This window comes from Heteronotia binoei, unplaced genomic scaffold (assembly GCF_032191835.1).
Source record: "Heteronotia binoei isolate CCM8104 ecotype False Entrance Well unplaced genomic scaffold, APGP_CSIRO_Hbin_v1 ptg000323l, whole genome shotgun sequence".
Classification (NCBI taxonomy): Eukaryota; Metazoa; Chordata; class Lepidosauria; order Squamata; family Gekkonidae; genus Heteronotia; species Heteronotia binoei.
Genome location: NW_026800017.1, coordinates 120,549 through 137,649, shown reverse-complemented (window position 1 = coordinate 137,649; position 17,101 = coordinate 120,549).

Below are 17,101 nucleotides of genomic sequence, written 5' to 3'. Positions count from 1 at the left end.
TTGATGTCAATGGATTTAGGGTTTTGTAACTCTCTTGGAATGCACTGTAAAAAGACTTATTTATATATTTACACTTATAGTATGTTTCATCTCTTTGTCGTTAAAATCAGGTGCCTCTATAGTCTAGTTTATCCAATGAAGTAGACTGTGACCTGCTTTACAATATGCAAGCTCAGAAATTACACTGGGCACAGAGTTTAGATAGTTGAATAATATGGTCCTGTTCCTTTACAACATACAGTTATCATGATGTGAGCTGGGCATTCTGCAAAAATACCCAGATAGATGCATCATTTGATCTTCCCTCATACTTTGAATAAATGGAGTCTTGAAACAGCTGAATGCTCCAGACATGACATTATAGCTATGTGTGATGCATAGTCTTTGGTTGTGCCCTTGAGGCATCATAAGAAAATCCTGCCTACAGTGGATACAGTCAACACCATATGATTTTGCACTTTATGGACTATTTATTGCATTATGCATTATGATTACAACTAGGAATAAGGTCTGTTGGAGAGAAAAATATAATGGGCTCTAGAAAGAGGCTCAGGGTGAGTGCTTCCTCACCCTTGCTGTCTTCCCACCCACCCAAGTGAAGGCATTTTCTCAAGGGAAGCTGATCTCTGCCATTTGGAGAGCAGTTGTTATTCTGAGTGATCTCCAGTCTTCACCAGAAGATTGGCAACAGTTGTTTCCCAGGAGGAAATGGCATTGTACCTGTCTGAGGTCCTACCCTTTCTCAAACCCCACCATCTCCAGGCCCACCTCTTCTCAGACCCCACTCTCTCCAGGTCCCACTCCTCAAATCTCCAGGAATTTCCTAACCCGGGGTTGGCAACCCTATCTCCTTCCCTTTATCTGCCCCTCTGGCTTCAGCTTTCCGTCATCTTCCCACTCCCTGCAGCCTCTGCATAGGAAAAGGACAGTTTTCCCCACAGTGGAGGGGACCAAAGAAGCTTACATCATTCTCCTCTGCCCCTTTGATCTGGACAACAGCCCTATGAGGCAGGTTAGGCTGAAAGTCTGTGACTGATCTGAAGTCACCAAGTCAACTTCCACAGGAAGAATCTGGGCCTGGCAGACCCTGCTCTGAAGCCCTAATTCCTATGTCCTCCTCAAACTCCACCACAGAATCTCCAGGAATTTCCCTCCAACTTGGAACTGGCAGCTGTAGTTAGGACTGGCCCCAATGAGTTCTGCTTCAGAGGCCTTTCAGACCAACAATCTCTTTCTAATAACATTGTTGGTCTTAAGCACAGGACTTCAATCTCTCTGTGTGTCTCACTTTCCCTCCATAGGTCTCTCTCTGTATCTGGTCTGTTGCCACATGATGCCATTTTTTCCCCTTACCAGAGGAAGATAGGGAGGAGACCTCAGCCAATCAAGGGAAGCCTTTCTCTGGCTGTTTCCCTCCTCCTCCCTCAGCCAATCAAGGGAAGGGTTTCTTTCTCTCCTCTGTGAAACAGTGCAACAGGCAGCTCAGCCAATGAGAGAGTAGAGAATGCCAGTAACTGCCAGAACTAAGGTTGGTTGCCTTTTACTGACAAAATCAGCTTTGCTGGCTTGCAACAGCCACTCAGGTGGGAGAGAGGAGCGGACTCAATCAATGGCACACAAGTACTCTTGATTGATAGTCTGATGGGCCAAAGGTTGACGCACCACAGTCCCAACCAATCAGGGAGCTCGGGTTTGTCAAGATGAAAGGGGTTTTATTGTAAAGGTTGTATTCAAGGCTTTTTATGTAGCAGGAACTTCTTTGTATATTAGGCCACACACCCCTGATGTAGCCAATCCTCCAAGAGCTTACAGGGCTCTTAATACAGGGCCAACTGTAAACTCTTGGAGGATTGGCTACATCAGGGATGAGTGGCCTAATATGCAAAGAAGTTTCTGCTACAAAAAAGTCCTGGTTGTTTTAGTTTGTACATGTTTTGCATAGTAGTTGTAGTTTTTTCTGATTGCACAGTGGATGCATGCCAATCCCAGCAACCACCACCAATGGGAAGCTGTGATATTTCTGCAATGGACTAAGGTTATTCTGGAATTTATGCTCTTCTGGAATTCTAGTTATTAAACAGCAATTCATATTAAAAGCACATGCTAGAATTCCATGGGCTGTTCAGAACCAAGCTTCAACAAACCTCCTAACATTTTCCCAAGAATATCTCCCCCTGCAATTAACATTGCACCAGTGTTGGCAAGATGTTATGTCACAGACAAAATTATCTGGATCAGTGCTTTACATTATGATAATCCTGCCAAAAACTAGATCTCTAAATATTTTCTGAGCTAGATCTATCTCAGGGTTACTACATTGAAAATTTATTCAGGTGTTTCCACCTCATTTCCCCCCTTCCAGGTCTATTTCACAGGTGTATAGAATGCGATTCATAAGCTTTGATTTTTGTCAGGATGGCATGTGTTAGTCTCATTGTGATGACCTGAAATTCTGCATTTGGAAAGAGACTGGCAGCTAAAGAATATGGTATATGTATGAAGAAAGGTTGCCTATACATAACAAAATGGTTCCTGAAATACATGAATTGGAAAAATAAATGTGCAGAACAGATATACATTTCTGCAGTGTTTTCTTGTCTCAAGCTGAATTAACTTCCATGATGATCTTGTGACTCGATTCTTTACAAATTTATGGTAGAGTGTTGTAGGAAAAAACCTGATATTATTGAAATGGCTTTCCCAGACATGTTGGCACCTGAAACCTGTTGATTTACAGTGGCAAACAAAACTGGAACTTATATTTAAATGTGGAAGTTGCTTACTGTGGCAGGGAACCATCTCATTCTGAAGAAACAGCTTTCTGCTCATGATCAAGATGGTTGTAAATCTCTACCTTTTAAAGTTACATGCTTTGCTTGGGACAAGTGGGCCAATTGCTAGGGAGATGATAGAAATAGAAGAGACAGGCACTGGAAAAGTGGTTTTGTGATTCTGCCTTGTAGATGCTCCTGCTTTTGTGCACAGAGCAAGTATCTGGGAGATCATCTCTTCCATTAATCCTTTAAAACAACTTTTCTCAAAGGAGGACACTGACCTTTGGGTGCTGATTCAAGTAGTAGCTAATGATGGTATCAGAGAGCTCCTCAACCTAAAACTGCTTCCTCATTCATTTCAGTTGGGGGAATAAATTCAAGAGTTCATTTGCTTGTGTGCAGGGATCTGCTCTCACCATTAGAGTGATTAGGGACCTCTGAATATACTGGTTACATTGGGCCCAATAGGATACAGTGGATTAAAATCATACTGTGATCCAGCTGGGGAGATATATCTCACAAAAGATGACTTTGGGTACATCCATTCCTGGATAGGGAATAGGGATGGGCATGAACTGGCTCACAAATCAAAGTTCATGACAAATTTTGGCCGGTTTGTATTTTGTGAAGACAAGTGTGTGGCAGGGCAACTGGCATGAACTTTCCATGAACTTTCAAGCTGTTTGTGAAGGTTCATGCCAGTTTGTGAGTCGCTACATTCCAAGACAGACTGTTCCCACTCAATCAAAATGTATACAAAACTTCAAAACAACAACCAGGAGGGCATATAGAAGAGCATCCAGGGAAGGTTTCCTGCAACTCTGATGTCAAGTAACCTTGCACAGGATGCACATGATCATTTTTCAGAATACCATTTTAACAGGTGCAGCTTCAGGAAGTTCAGTTAGTGCAAGCTAGAGACACCAAACTTGCAGAGGACCTCCCCCAGATGCTCCTCTACATACCCTCCAAGTTTACTGTCTGTATCTTGCACATATACTCCTGAACCTGCACCTGTCAAAATGTCTGCTGGTGATCACTTTGACAGGTGCAGGTTCAGGAGGTTCAGGATTCTGTGCAAGCTAGATATGTGAAACTTGCAGGAGATCTCTGGCTCTGTTCTCTGTCTCCCCTCTAAATTTGGTGAGGATTGGATTTATGAGGTCTGAGTTACAGCCCCCCAAAGAAGGAGCCCCTAAGAAAGCACTTTCTGTGGTAATTACAGGCAGTCATTCCTACTAAAGTGCTGAACAGCACTATTCAGAGTCTTTAGCCAGAGATGTAAGCATAAGGTTCATATCTGGGCCACTGATAAGCAAGTAAAAGTATGATTTTGAAACAGCAACAAATCGGCCATACAATGAACTTGTGGGTTTTTAAAAATATCTGTTTTTCTTTCTGTTTATAGAGACATGATTGCTTTTACAACTTGCAATACAATTATTGTGGACCTATTTTTTCCTTCAGTCCCTTTTTGAGCATCATGTGAAATGTCATGAAGATACAATTTGCTGTACTAGAAATATCATTTACTTTAAATGTATGGAACTATGTTCCTCTCAAATAAAATAAATAGAGTTCGAGCAGAAATTAATTTGGCCCTCTGCACATTATCTAAAATGGATTTGGGATTGCCTAGCATACAGATTTTTAAAAGCTGATATGACTGATTGTTGTGATTTCCTCTTCTCTGGCACTACACAGAAATTGATTCATAGGCTGAAAGCATTTCTCCATTCTGTCCTACTTCCTCGGTATTAGGAAGAAACATGACCAGAATGCACTTCCTTTCTTAGAATGGGCGGAGTCAGGACACAATTACAATCCTTTGTAACAAAGTTTGGCATTCTTCATGTCAAATAATGTGTATTTTACTTGTATTATTAAAAACCCAAAAGTTCCCAACTGGTTTACATCTTGAATTGGCTATTTTTTCCCCTAGTACCCCTATGGATACTATAGATACTTATAAAGCAGAAGTATGTCTTGTACTGTTTGAGTGAGGCCTATCAGTCCCATCATTCTAGGAAACATTCCCAGCAACCATTGGGGCTAATTAGTTCACTGGAAAGTCACTGCTGGTTCACTGTAGGTCTGTTTTTTGCCCTCTTCTGATTTGGGATTTTAAAAAAATCTAAATAATCATATTCTTGCAGGGCAGGAAGTTGTCCATGACAATGCCTTTTCCTCAAAGTCCTCTGAAGCTACTTTATTGAGCTCCACTGTTCCTTTGGATCCAGCTTTCCAGCAGCCGCTAAATAAGAAGAGTCTAAAAGAGGCTGCTTGCACCTGGTGCCTAACTGCTGTTCAAATTTCCTTCTCTGCTGATTCTTTTGTTTCTTTTTCCTTCCTCTACTTTAACTGTCCTTGAAGGTTTTCAGTCTGTTCCCAGTTTTCTCTTGGGTGGACCTACATGACATGGACAGTTCCATTGTCTTATAATATCATCTAAAGATGTTGAAGACTTTGCAATGTAGCAGTTGAACTTATTGTATTTGATGGTATTAGTTAGATGCAAATTGCTCGCTTCATCGGTTTGATCGATGCTAAACAGCCACCAACGCTTGCTTAGCTAGTTTGCGTTGGGCTTTGGCAATACCGTGAATGCACAAAGATGCTGCTGATTCAAACCAGTTGGCAGGCATGAGCATCACTAAGGTCTGCTTAGATGAAACCAAAGGGAAGGATTTAATTGAAACATAGCATTTCTTTATGACTGATTATATAAGTTGTGAGTGATTGTGTCTACTTAAACAATTGCCTTCTAAGCACACAGTTAGTCAGCAAAGATGGGGAGGGTAGTAGAGGGCTTTGTGAGAATGCAAATATAAAAAAAAGCCAATTGTGCTGCATTGTATGGTTAGTAATCTGTGAATGGTTAGTAATATGGTGAAGTAATCTGTCAAACATCAACAAACTATCAAACTGATAGCTGAAAAATCAGGCTCCTATTTGTGGCCAGCAAACAAGCCATTAGCAGAACCCAAAAATATTCAAGTATCTCCATTGCCATCTCTCCAGAGAAACTGCTCAAGGAGGCTTACAAAGTAAAACATGATAAAACCATAAAAGGCATTAAAACATTAAAAATCAACAAATTATTAAACACCCAGTCCAAGCACAAAAACAGAATAAAACGTTTAGCGGTATAAAATAATTATTGTCAAACAGTCCTCAGGCTGGAAGAAATGTTAAACAATGTTAAAAGATCAACTCCTTAATTAAAAGCCTGGATAAAAAGAAATATTTTGAACTGGCAACTAAAAGAGACTAAGACATGTTATATATTTCATTGAAGAAACATGATATACAAGAAAGAGACCTGCAAGGATTTGTAGGGGGTATCACATTTCCACTGTGTGTTCTCTTCCCATATAAATTCCTCTTTGTTCCAGTACCCCAAATGATGACACGAGACACCAGCATGAGTTTAACTAGTTTATTTAAATTTATTTAAAGTTGGTGATCTACATCATCAATTAATTATGTGAATATTTAATTGAAGGCAGGCTGCACTAGGCAGCGTGTCCATGGCTGCCTTTTTCTGGCACATCCACCGTGACTCCAAACTCAGCCAGCAGAAATAGCCAGCTTTGCTTATTCTTGCCCCAACATAAAGTACTGAGAGATGCCCATCTGCATCCCATTACTCTGATGCCCTGCTATCAGGTTCAGGAAGTTGTTGCTCAGCATCAGAGGCACTCCTTCACAAACCCCATCCCATCGTCAAGCAAGTGATGATCTGTCTTCCATCATGTCTGATTACTGGCTCTTGATGGGGCACCTTTAACACTGGCACCGACTGTCAAGAGCCTGGGTCGCTGTGATGCTGGATAACTCTCTTTCAATGGATGCCCAGGTCATGCGTATTGCCAGAGTGACATTTTTCCATCTTTGCCAAGCCTAGAAACTGGCTTCCCTCCTATCACATTCTGACCTGGCCACAATGATCCATATGATGATCACTTCCAGACTAGACTACTGTAACTCTGTGCTGGCCTATCCCTGAGACTGGCCTGGAAACTCCAGAGGGACAGCTTGAGTCCTGATGGGAATTCCACAGGCAGCACACATTAAACCAGTAGTGCACCAGTTGCACTGGCTCCTGACAGAGATTCAACGTTTTAGTTCTCATCTGGGACCAATGTATCTGCAGGACTGCCTTTCCTGGTATGTCCCTGGAAGAGCTTTGCTCACTTCTGTTACCTGGAAGAGCTTTGCACATTTTTGGTTACAATGCTCTGGGGATCCCCAGCCCTAGGACAGTCTGGCTATCCTTGACTAGGGAAAAGACTTCTCGGTCCTGGCCCCAACCTGATGGAACTTTCTGCAGAAGACATCAGGGTCCTGTGGGATGTTATGCAATTCCACAGGGTCTGTAAGGCAGAGATGTTCTGCCAGATTTTTAGCAGATGGTAACAATAGCTTATTATCTGGCTGGCACTTTCCATATTCCCCTCAGGTGCTTTGTAAGTTTTCTCCCCCACAGTGGGATACCCTGGTAGTCGAAGATATAGAAAAAACCTATAGGGCACTATCTTGAGTTTTTTTTAATTTTAATTAAATCATATGGTTTTAATTGTATACAATTGTATGATGATGTATGTTGTACATCACTCAGAGCCTGGCAAGCACTGGGATGGGTGATTTCCCATGGAGGATAGAGGATAGAGTCTGAACTCTATCAGGTAATGATTTGTCCAAGTTTAACTCCTCACCTCCTGATCACCCCCCCCATAAACATAGTAGAACATTGTGTGCTCTCCTAAATGTGTGGGGCCAAAAATTACTTGGGACAGACCCATGGTTGTCATTGAGGCCATGAAATCCTGAGCCTCTCGTGACAGCTTGGCTGTCAGGTCATAAAAACAGCTGATAAAGAACCCCTTAATTCAAAGGATAGATACAATGATTTTTCCCCTGGCTTTTGGTGTCTGAAAGAAAGTAAGGCAGGTGTCAGGTGAACCTCAAGGAGAAGGAAAGTGTAAAAAGCCCTGTCTTCCATTGTCATCTGCCTTACCTCTGCAAGTGGGGGCATGGAGAACAGTGCTTGAGAGGAGGATCTGAACTGGTTGGCTAGACCATAAGGGAGGAAGTGGTCCTTCAAGTATCCCAGTCCCAAGTTTCTAAGGTCAAAAATAAGAAAGAACCAGTTCTTTGTAGTGTGCCCAGAAACATAGATGGAGCAAGTGGAGATCTTTCTGCATGAGGTGATATGTTCCCTGTATCTAGCTCCTGATAACCGTCTGGACATCATGTTTTAAGAACAGCTGGATTTTCTGGGTGGTTTTCAAAGGCAGCCTTACACAAAATGTGTGGTAAAATGGGACCCACACAAAATCATGCTCTATCACACAGGATGGAGAATTTACTCAACTGGTGCAAGTCTCAAACTGCTGGTTTTTAGCAAGGTCTTATCTCTTGCTTTATTCTGTTTTTCCCAGGAGGGCATCTAGGATTTCTTCTCACTGCCACCAGCCAACCACTAGTTAGAGGTACATTTATCTGTTGACCTCCATCCAGACCCTTTCAGTCTCGTAAAATATTTGACTTCAGATTAAGAATAATTTCCCTATTCCAAATCACCATGAAAGTAGGAAGAACCTTAGAGAGCTCACTTGTTAGAGTCATTCACACCCAGATAGGAATCCCAACACCTGGTGAGCATGTGCCAAGTCAGGCTGTGTGTGTGTGCTGAGACCACCACAATCCTACTTTCAGGGGGAAAAAAAATCTTTCATTGTATACATAGTCATTGGTTCCAAAAGAAACACAAGCATACAGCTGCGTAACAATAGACTCACAAGATCAGAGCAAATGAAAATAAAATGGTTATTAAATGCAATCCTTCCTCTCCAGGTGCAGAATTTACATGATGGTAAAGAGATATGCAGAATGATCTTAAAGTTTCCAGATTTTGTCTTCAGGATTTGCTCATATATTTTTTCCCTCAGTCTTCTTGTGGCCTTTTCCTCTCTGATCATGTGCTCAGATGTTTTCCTCTATGTCTGCATGCCCCCCCCCATTGGCACCATGCCAATCTATGACTTACGCAAAGAGCAGAGATTCCCTGTAAAGCCAACAGACTATTCCTTTACTTTACTTTACTGGATTCAAACAACAACAAGAAGAACAGCAACAACAAAAACCCTGGAAGATTCTGGTAGCATCTAAGAATGCGTGCAGCTTTCCCTGGCAAAGAAGAGCTCTGTCTCTGTTAATATATGAATTGCCATCCTGCTGCAGACTGGAATTTGGAAGGGATTTAGAAAGAAAGGAAGGGGGTGGGGGAGTCACAATTCACTTTGCAAAGTTGTCAGTGTTTACACAGCTACCTGGGAGGAAGCAGCATTTTACCACACAGCGGTATATAGTAATTTAGCCTGGAAGTGATCCAAGCCTGACTTACCCTGGCCTTCTAAGGGACAGCCATAGCTGGCATGTCAGCTCAAACTGATGCAAGGCAGTGTGTGCTATGGAGGAGACTTGAACCTTTAACTATAGGCCAGGATCCAGCAACACCCTCAAGCTTTGAACTTGCTCCATTGCATACAGGACAGCTTGTCCCCTCAGTCTTCAAAAAGCTTTGTGTAGAATAGTGCTTTAGAAAATGTTCTGGGTGCTAGTGAACACTAGAGATCACATTGGTATTCTGTTCACTGCTTTACTTTTTTTTAAAAAAAACCCTGTCTGTAAAGGTTTTGCTTTAGTCTGAGTCAAGCTTTCCATACTATACATGCATTGAAGGACTGTTATTCAGGGTCTTAACGGATTGTAATCTTGGTTAAGTCCCTGTTTACCATTCAAATAATAGATATTTAGATTGTAGTTTTGTTACCTAATCCTTACCACTTTTCTCTGTTAACAAAGAAAATTAATTATACACTTTGCACTGATACTCCAGCTTCTCATTAACTTTGGAAAACAGGTGTGGTGGTGTTCAAGATTCCACCCCCCCCCCCCATCCTGTGAAACTAATAGGCTAATGCATACTAAGGAAAGAAGAACATGGACTTTGAAAAGGAAATGGGATTTATTTTGAATGCTAACAGGGTTGCTGTTGATAGTATTGTATTTACTTTCAAATACAAATAAAAAGAAGACTGATGCTTAACTTTGCAAGGAAATAGCAATAGAGACAGTCTTGCTTTATCTCCCAGAATATTTGAACTCAGAATCACTCAGCAAAACTGAAATATATTAGAACTTGTGGAACTCACCATCACAGGATCTTGTGATAGCTCTCAGCTGAGACAGAGGATTAGAGATATTCATGGAGGATTCCATTAATGACTATAATGATGGTGAAATGGGACCTCTCTGTTCAGAAGCAGTACACCACTAAATGCCAGTTCTTAGAATAGAGTTGGCAACTCTGAGTTGGGAAGTTCCTGGTGATCAAGCCTGGGGAGGGCAGGGTTTGAGGAGACGTGGGACCTCAGTAGGGTATAATGACATACAGTCTACCCTCCAAAGCACCCATTTTCTCCAAAGGAACTGATCTCTGTAGTCTGAATATAGCTGTAATACTGGGATCTCTCTAGGCCCCATCTGGAGGCTGACAATAATCCTATGGCAAAACAATAGGGAAGGATTTTTTCACTATACCCTGATTGTGGGCTTTCTGGTGGAAAACAGATACTGAGCTACTTGGACCATTGGTCTTATCCAGCAGGGTACCTCTTAGATTTCTCATTTTCCTTGTTGTGTTTCCAAGCAATGTGGGGTTGTCCTCAAATAAGCTTTAGAAACATGATGTCAAGAAGATATGAACCACATCTTCAGAAAAAACCCATGACTTTTACACCTAGGGTTTACATGCAAAATTGAATTTCTAGCTCAAAAGAAGGCAGGGTTTTTTCTGAGTTAGTCTCTCTCTCTCGGCTTGACTTCGCGAACGAAGATTTAAGAAAGGTGCAGTAGTCCACGTCTGCTGCAGGCTCGCTGGTGGCTGACAAGACCAATGCAGGACAGGCAGGTCTGGCCACAGTGGCTGCAGGGAAAAGTCTGATTTGGGGTTGGTGCTGTAGCAGTATGATTCTTCCTCAATCTCCTTTTGTCCTCAAGACCAGCTATGCGTGCGTTCTCAAAGGAAGAGACAGCCTGGTGGATGGTGTGCCTCCATGCTTTGCGATCTGAGGCTAGGTCAGACCACTGGTGATGGTTAATGCAACAGGTACCAAGGGATTTCTTCAAGGAGTCCTTGAACCTCTGTCAGAAATGTCATGAGGGGATGCTCTGCCTTGAGGGCAAAACTCTATGGTTTGAGGAGAAAATTTACTATAGAGTTTTTTTGTCAAACCAGAGTGTCCTATGTAGTGGCATTGACTTCCACAAGCTGTCATCATCATATTGGTGACATTGCAGAGTGATGCCATTGTTTGGGGTGGTGCCCTGCCCCCTCCTGGAAGGCTCCCTCCCATCCCCCACCCGCAGTATGTGAGTAGCTGGCAACTCTAACCATGATAAATGAATAAAGTAGGAGTCAAGTGGCACCTTTAAGACCAACAAAGTTTTATTCAGAACGTAAGCTTTTGTGTAGATGAATGGTCTGATTTTGTTTAAGGCAGCAGCATATGTTGATTTATGAAGGAAGACTATGCTGATGAGTATGATGTCCTTATTTGTGATGATGTGATCTATTAAAGGGAAAGTGCAGTTGCTATTTTTGGTTCACCACTGTAATGTACTGAGAACCGAGACGGTTTGAAGGCAACATAGTTTATTCAGTAGCACATTACAAGAGAGAGAACACGCGGGCCGGGCCTCGCTTATATACAGTACCCGGAACAGCCCCCTCATCCGACCAGGCCAATCCTGGTCGGTCAAACTTCCCACCACAGATCTTGATGGGCGGGGCGAATGGCGAGCTCCATCCAGGGACCCAGGGGTCGCCTTCAGTAGCGATCGCCATACGGCCTGATCACTTATGTTCAATACATAACAACCACAAGAGAGCTGAAGAACAGATAAAGAGAACTGACCTTGACTTTATGCCACACCACAGTCACCCAGTGACAATCCCAGGAATGGGAGTGTCCATAAAATCCACACCCATGGATAGTTACTATGACAAATTGGTCTTCTGAATCCATTCACATTCTCTGTTGATGGAATGGTATTCCATCAGGTTACAGAGTGACATAGCCAAGTAACATGCATGCATTCTGAGAACAGGAATCAGTTAAAACAGGAGGGACCTCACTATAGGAGAAACAAATCTAAAAGAAAAAAATGGGCTGTAATAAGGGTAAAAGAAAATAGATTTTGAAAGAAATCTGGCTGAATAATAGGTAAGGTAGCATGGCAAATAGAAAACAATGATGATCCATACTTAATTCTTAGAGTAATCAAAGTGTCAGCAAGAAGAAAACAAGTGAGCTATTGGGTGACTATGGAACTTGACTATATATATGGAGGAGTACAATAAAGTAGTGGAGTAATTTGCTCCAAATAGTCTCATTTTAAAGTAACGCTCTTGAAAGAATACCTCAATAGTGTCTGCCTTCAGTAGCAGATTTCTATTTTCCTTGGAGCTGAGCCCCATAATTCACTTAGATGAGTATTTGTATAGTCTGTATAGTTGGACGATGCAAAAGAACATGAGCAAACGTCTGACATTTAAATGTCTTGCTTCCTTTTTTATGTATGTATGTATTTTAATAGCACAAAGGTTATCAGGCCAATGTGAGACTTGATGAAACTTCAAGAAGAGTGGTAAGAACTCTCCCCATAAGAAATATCTATTTTCCAGCTTATTATATTCCATCTTATATTTCATTTCCCTGTCATCTTAGAGTTTCCAGTTAAGCAAGACTGCAAAATAAGAAATATGGGAAGGATCAATGTAATAAAAAATCCCTGTTCTGTGCATAATACCTAGACAATTTTAAATTTGATAGTGAATATTGAGCTTCTGAACTCAAAATCTAGCAAACTTAATGGAAGTGTGTGCATTGACTGTAATCAGACACAGGACACAGGGTTACATGACTCCAATCCAGAATGTTTACAATAGATGGGGTAGGGTGTCATCAGACATCCCTGAAGTGGCAGGACAGACAGGGTTTCAACAGCTTTGCTAAGAAAGGACATCTTGGAAGAGGAACTGGAGCTCTACAAATAATCTTGGAAGCAGCCCTGCAAAACCTAGCATTCAAATAATAGCATACATTTTGTGGGAAGAAAACCAAAACTTTAATTACATGCACACTTTGAAATATGTTATACTATTAGGCAACAGCAGAAGTTTCAAATAATAATGATGGAAGTCCACAACGATAAACAGCTGAAGACATTTTAAAAATGCACTAAAGAGCTGACTAAGAAGGGGCAGCTGATTCAAAAATATGGACAACAGAACAAAGTGAAATAACAGGGAGTGAGGATGGGTAGGTGAAGTCTGAGATTGCCACCATCCTCTCTAAAGGATGGAGAGCCACCCAAGAATTTCCCAACCAGGCAGCACCCAGAGATTCTACAATTCTGTGCAGTGAAACTTACAGTCAAGCATCCTTGAACAGATTAATATTGCCAGCATGGGTGCTTGTTCCCCAAATAATATTGGAATTGCATCTCTAAGCTGGATAGGTGAGGCTGATGCTAGATATACTATACTATACTATACTATACTATACTATACTATACTATACTATACTATACTATACTATACTATACTATACTATACTATACTATACTATACTATACTATACTATACTCTTGCTATCAAAGTATTTGTTTGCTATTTGTAAAGAGGAAGAAAGAAGATTTTAACCAGAGCTGCTGATTCAAACATTTACAGCTCAAAATGTGTCCAACTCATCGCCACCAAATGCCTTGATTTCATTCATGTACAGAGCATCTTCGCTGCTGTGATCTTCTGTAGTATCATTTTTATTTAAACTAGAATGTCTTTCTTCTAACTTTTTTTTTTTTAAAAAAGCCAATTCAGACTGAATAGCTTCTGAATTACCTTCATATTCCCGCAGAGATGCTGGCAAACAAACACCCATATCATAGGTTGGGGCACCAAAGGTTATGCCATCCTCTGCATATACTACAATGCACATTTGAAAGCTCTCGAGTACTCTGGAGAAAGGGTACTTTGTACAAAAACAGAAGTGCTTTGCACAAATAGTTAAAGTTAACAATTACCATATGAAGAGCCAGGGTCAGCCCTAAGCTGTCTGGGCACCTTAGGCAAGGCTAACTTCTGGTGCCCCCTGCACTGATAATGTCATTGAGTTACATGGGGGCACCCCATTCAGTGCTGCCAGAAGGCTGGTGCCCTATGCAATTGCCTAGTTTGCCATTGACAGGACCAGCCCTGTGAAGAGCATACTGATAGTACTTGTCCTTTTAGAACTCTTTTAGATATTCCTTGTCAGGGACCCCCCATTCCTCAACCTGAGGATGCAAGGACTAAGTTCTCCACAAAGGTAAACAAGAAAGCACATGCGTGTGCCTCAAAGTACAACTACTTAAAATATCTTCCCATTCCCAATATGTAGTTATTGCCATAAGGTAAGTATGCAGAAAGGAGATAGTCTTGGAGGTACATTTTGGTACAATTCCAAAAAAGTCAAATTACGGCATAACTCGGAACCCAACTGCTCCCTTGGCCATTGCTCAGCACACCAATGCCCCCGAAAGTACACCCCAAAGCCAGTGGTGCCGGCTACATCTGAAACTATCTGAAGCTCAGCTTCCAACAGCATAACGCCCCGCCAGAAGGAGATGCCATTGAAATCTTTCAAAAAGGTCTCCCACACCTCAAGGTCACTGCGCATCCCCCCGGTGACTCGGGTATAGTGATGCAGTAAACGCAGGGCAGCCATGCTGTCACAAAACTGCCTTTAAAAAGCCCGGCCGGGGGCCACCAAAGTTCAGGTGGCCCACCAATTGCTGTGACCTTACGCTTAATCTGCACAGCCCTTACTCTAGACAAAAGGTTCTCCACAAATGTGAGCATTGCCCAGAGCTCACTGGGCCCACGAACAGAAAATCATCTAAGTAATACGCCATCGCGGTAGAAGCGATGGTCGGATCACCTAGCCCTCAAGGCCCGTGTGGGGATGCCACCCCAACCCTGTATGGGCGGAGAGCCTATTTTGGCTCGCCCCTGGAGCCTGATGGACCCGGAACGGTTCCAAAGGGCACTGGGGGGATCCCTGGCCCCCTGGCGATTCCCTCGATGACCTGGTGGAGGCCTGGCAAGGCCGACTAACCAGGGCTATCGACGAGATTGCACCTCGACGTCCTCTGCGCCCTCGCAGGAGGCTGGCTCCATGGTATACCCTGGAGCTACGCCAGCTGAAACAGGGGCTCAGACGACTAGAGAGGCAGTGGCGGCATACTCGGGACGAAGCGACGAGAACATCTTATAGAACGTTTATGAAGTCCTATGAGATGGCAGTCAAGGCTGCAAAGAAAGATTACTTTGCAGCCAAGATTGCATCTGCAAATTCGTGCCCGGCACAATTATTTAGAATAATTGGAGACCTTACTACATTGCCTCAAGGCAAACCAAATGTTAGGGAATTAGAGATAGGCTGTGAGGCTTATGCGAAATACTTTGCAGATAAAATCACGTCGCTCCGCCAAGACCTGCCTATCACATTGGATGCAGTACGGGAACTTGAGGCTCCGTGCCTGTCTTCGGGTTTAGAGTTGGGCCGGTTTGACCCACTCAGCCTGGAGGAAGTCGACGGAATTCTCTCTGTTGCGCGCCCAACAACTTGCGATTTGGACCCTTGCCCCTCCTGGTTGATTAAAGCTTGCCAGAGGGAGCTTAGATGTCCTTTACGGGACATAATAAATAGATCCCTCTCGGAGGGGCGTTTTCCATCACCTCTGAAAGAGGCTTTGGTCCGCCCCCTCCTGAAAAAATGTACAGCAGATCCGGCCGAATTGGCAAATTACCGACCGGTTTCTAATTTACTGTTTTTAGGTAAAATTATTGAGAGGGCAGTGGCGCTGCAACTACAGGGTTTTCTGGATGACGCTTCCGCCCTAGACCCTTGCCAGTCCGGCTTTCGCCCGGGCCACGGGACAGAGACAGTGCTGGTCGCCTTGGCAGATGACCTCCAGCGGCAACTGGATCGAGGTGGTGTGGCGGTGCTGATGCTGTTAGACCTGTCGGCAGCGTTCGACACAGTCGACCATCGGCTACTGACCCGCCGCCTCGCCGACATAGGGGTCAGGGGACTGGCCTTACAATGGCTTTCCTCCTTCCTCAAAGGTTGGGGACAAAGGGTGGCAATCGGGGGTGAGCTTTCCCGGAGGCGCACACTAGATTGTGGGGTGCCTCAGGGAGCAGTTCTCTCCCCGATGTTATTTAACATCTACATGCGCCCCCTTGCCCAGATTGCCCGGAGTTTTGGACTGGGTTGTCATCAATATGCGGATGACACCCAGCTTTATCTGCTAATGGATGGCCGGCCTGACTGCGTCCCAGTGAACTTAGACCGGGCACTGCAGGCTGAGTGGGTTGAAGCTGAACCCGACGAAGACAGAGGTCCTTTGCGTGGGGCGCGGCGCTCTGGGAGGGGAAATACCTCTCCCGGTTTTTGACGGTGCACCGCTGAAAGCGGCGGGCCGGGTCAAGAGCCTGGGAGTCCTACTGGAGCCTTCACTATCAATGGAGGCCCAGGTAGCGGCCACTGCCAAGTCGGCATTTTTCCACCTGAAGCGGGCAAGGCAGTTGGCTCCTTTCCTGGAGCGCCGGGACCTGGCAACAGTGATCCATGCGACGGTCACCTCAAGACTAGATTACTGCAATGCCCTCTACATGGGGCTGCCTTTGTGTCGAACCCGGAAGCTGCAGCTAGCGCAGAACGCAGCGGCCAGGCTGTTATTAGGACTCCCGAAATGGGAGCATATACAGCCGGGGCTGCGTGAACTGCACTGGCTGCCAGTTACATACCGGGTCCGATACAAAGTGCTGGTTATCACCTTTAAAGCCCTATATGGCCGAGGACCTGCCTACCTGAGGGACCGTCTCTCCCCTTATGAGCCCCAGAGAGCACTGAGGTCAGCAGGGAAGAACATGCTGACTATCCCTGGGCCAAAGGAGGCAAAATTACAGAGTACCCGGGCACGGGCCTTCTCTGTTATAGCCCCGTGCCTTTGGAATCAACTCCCGGAGGAGGTACGGGCCCTGCGGAATCTGGACCAATTCCGCAGGGCCTGTAAGACCACTCTTTTCAAGCAGGCCTTTGTAGACCATTGATAGGATGGCTGTTTAATCCACCAACGATTTTATCTAGTGACCCCTGCCATAATATAAATATACAGAATAACATCAAGAAGATCACCGCCGTCTAAAT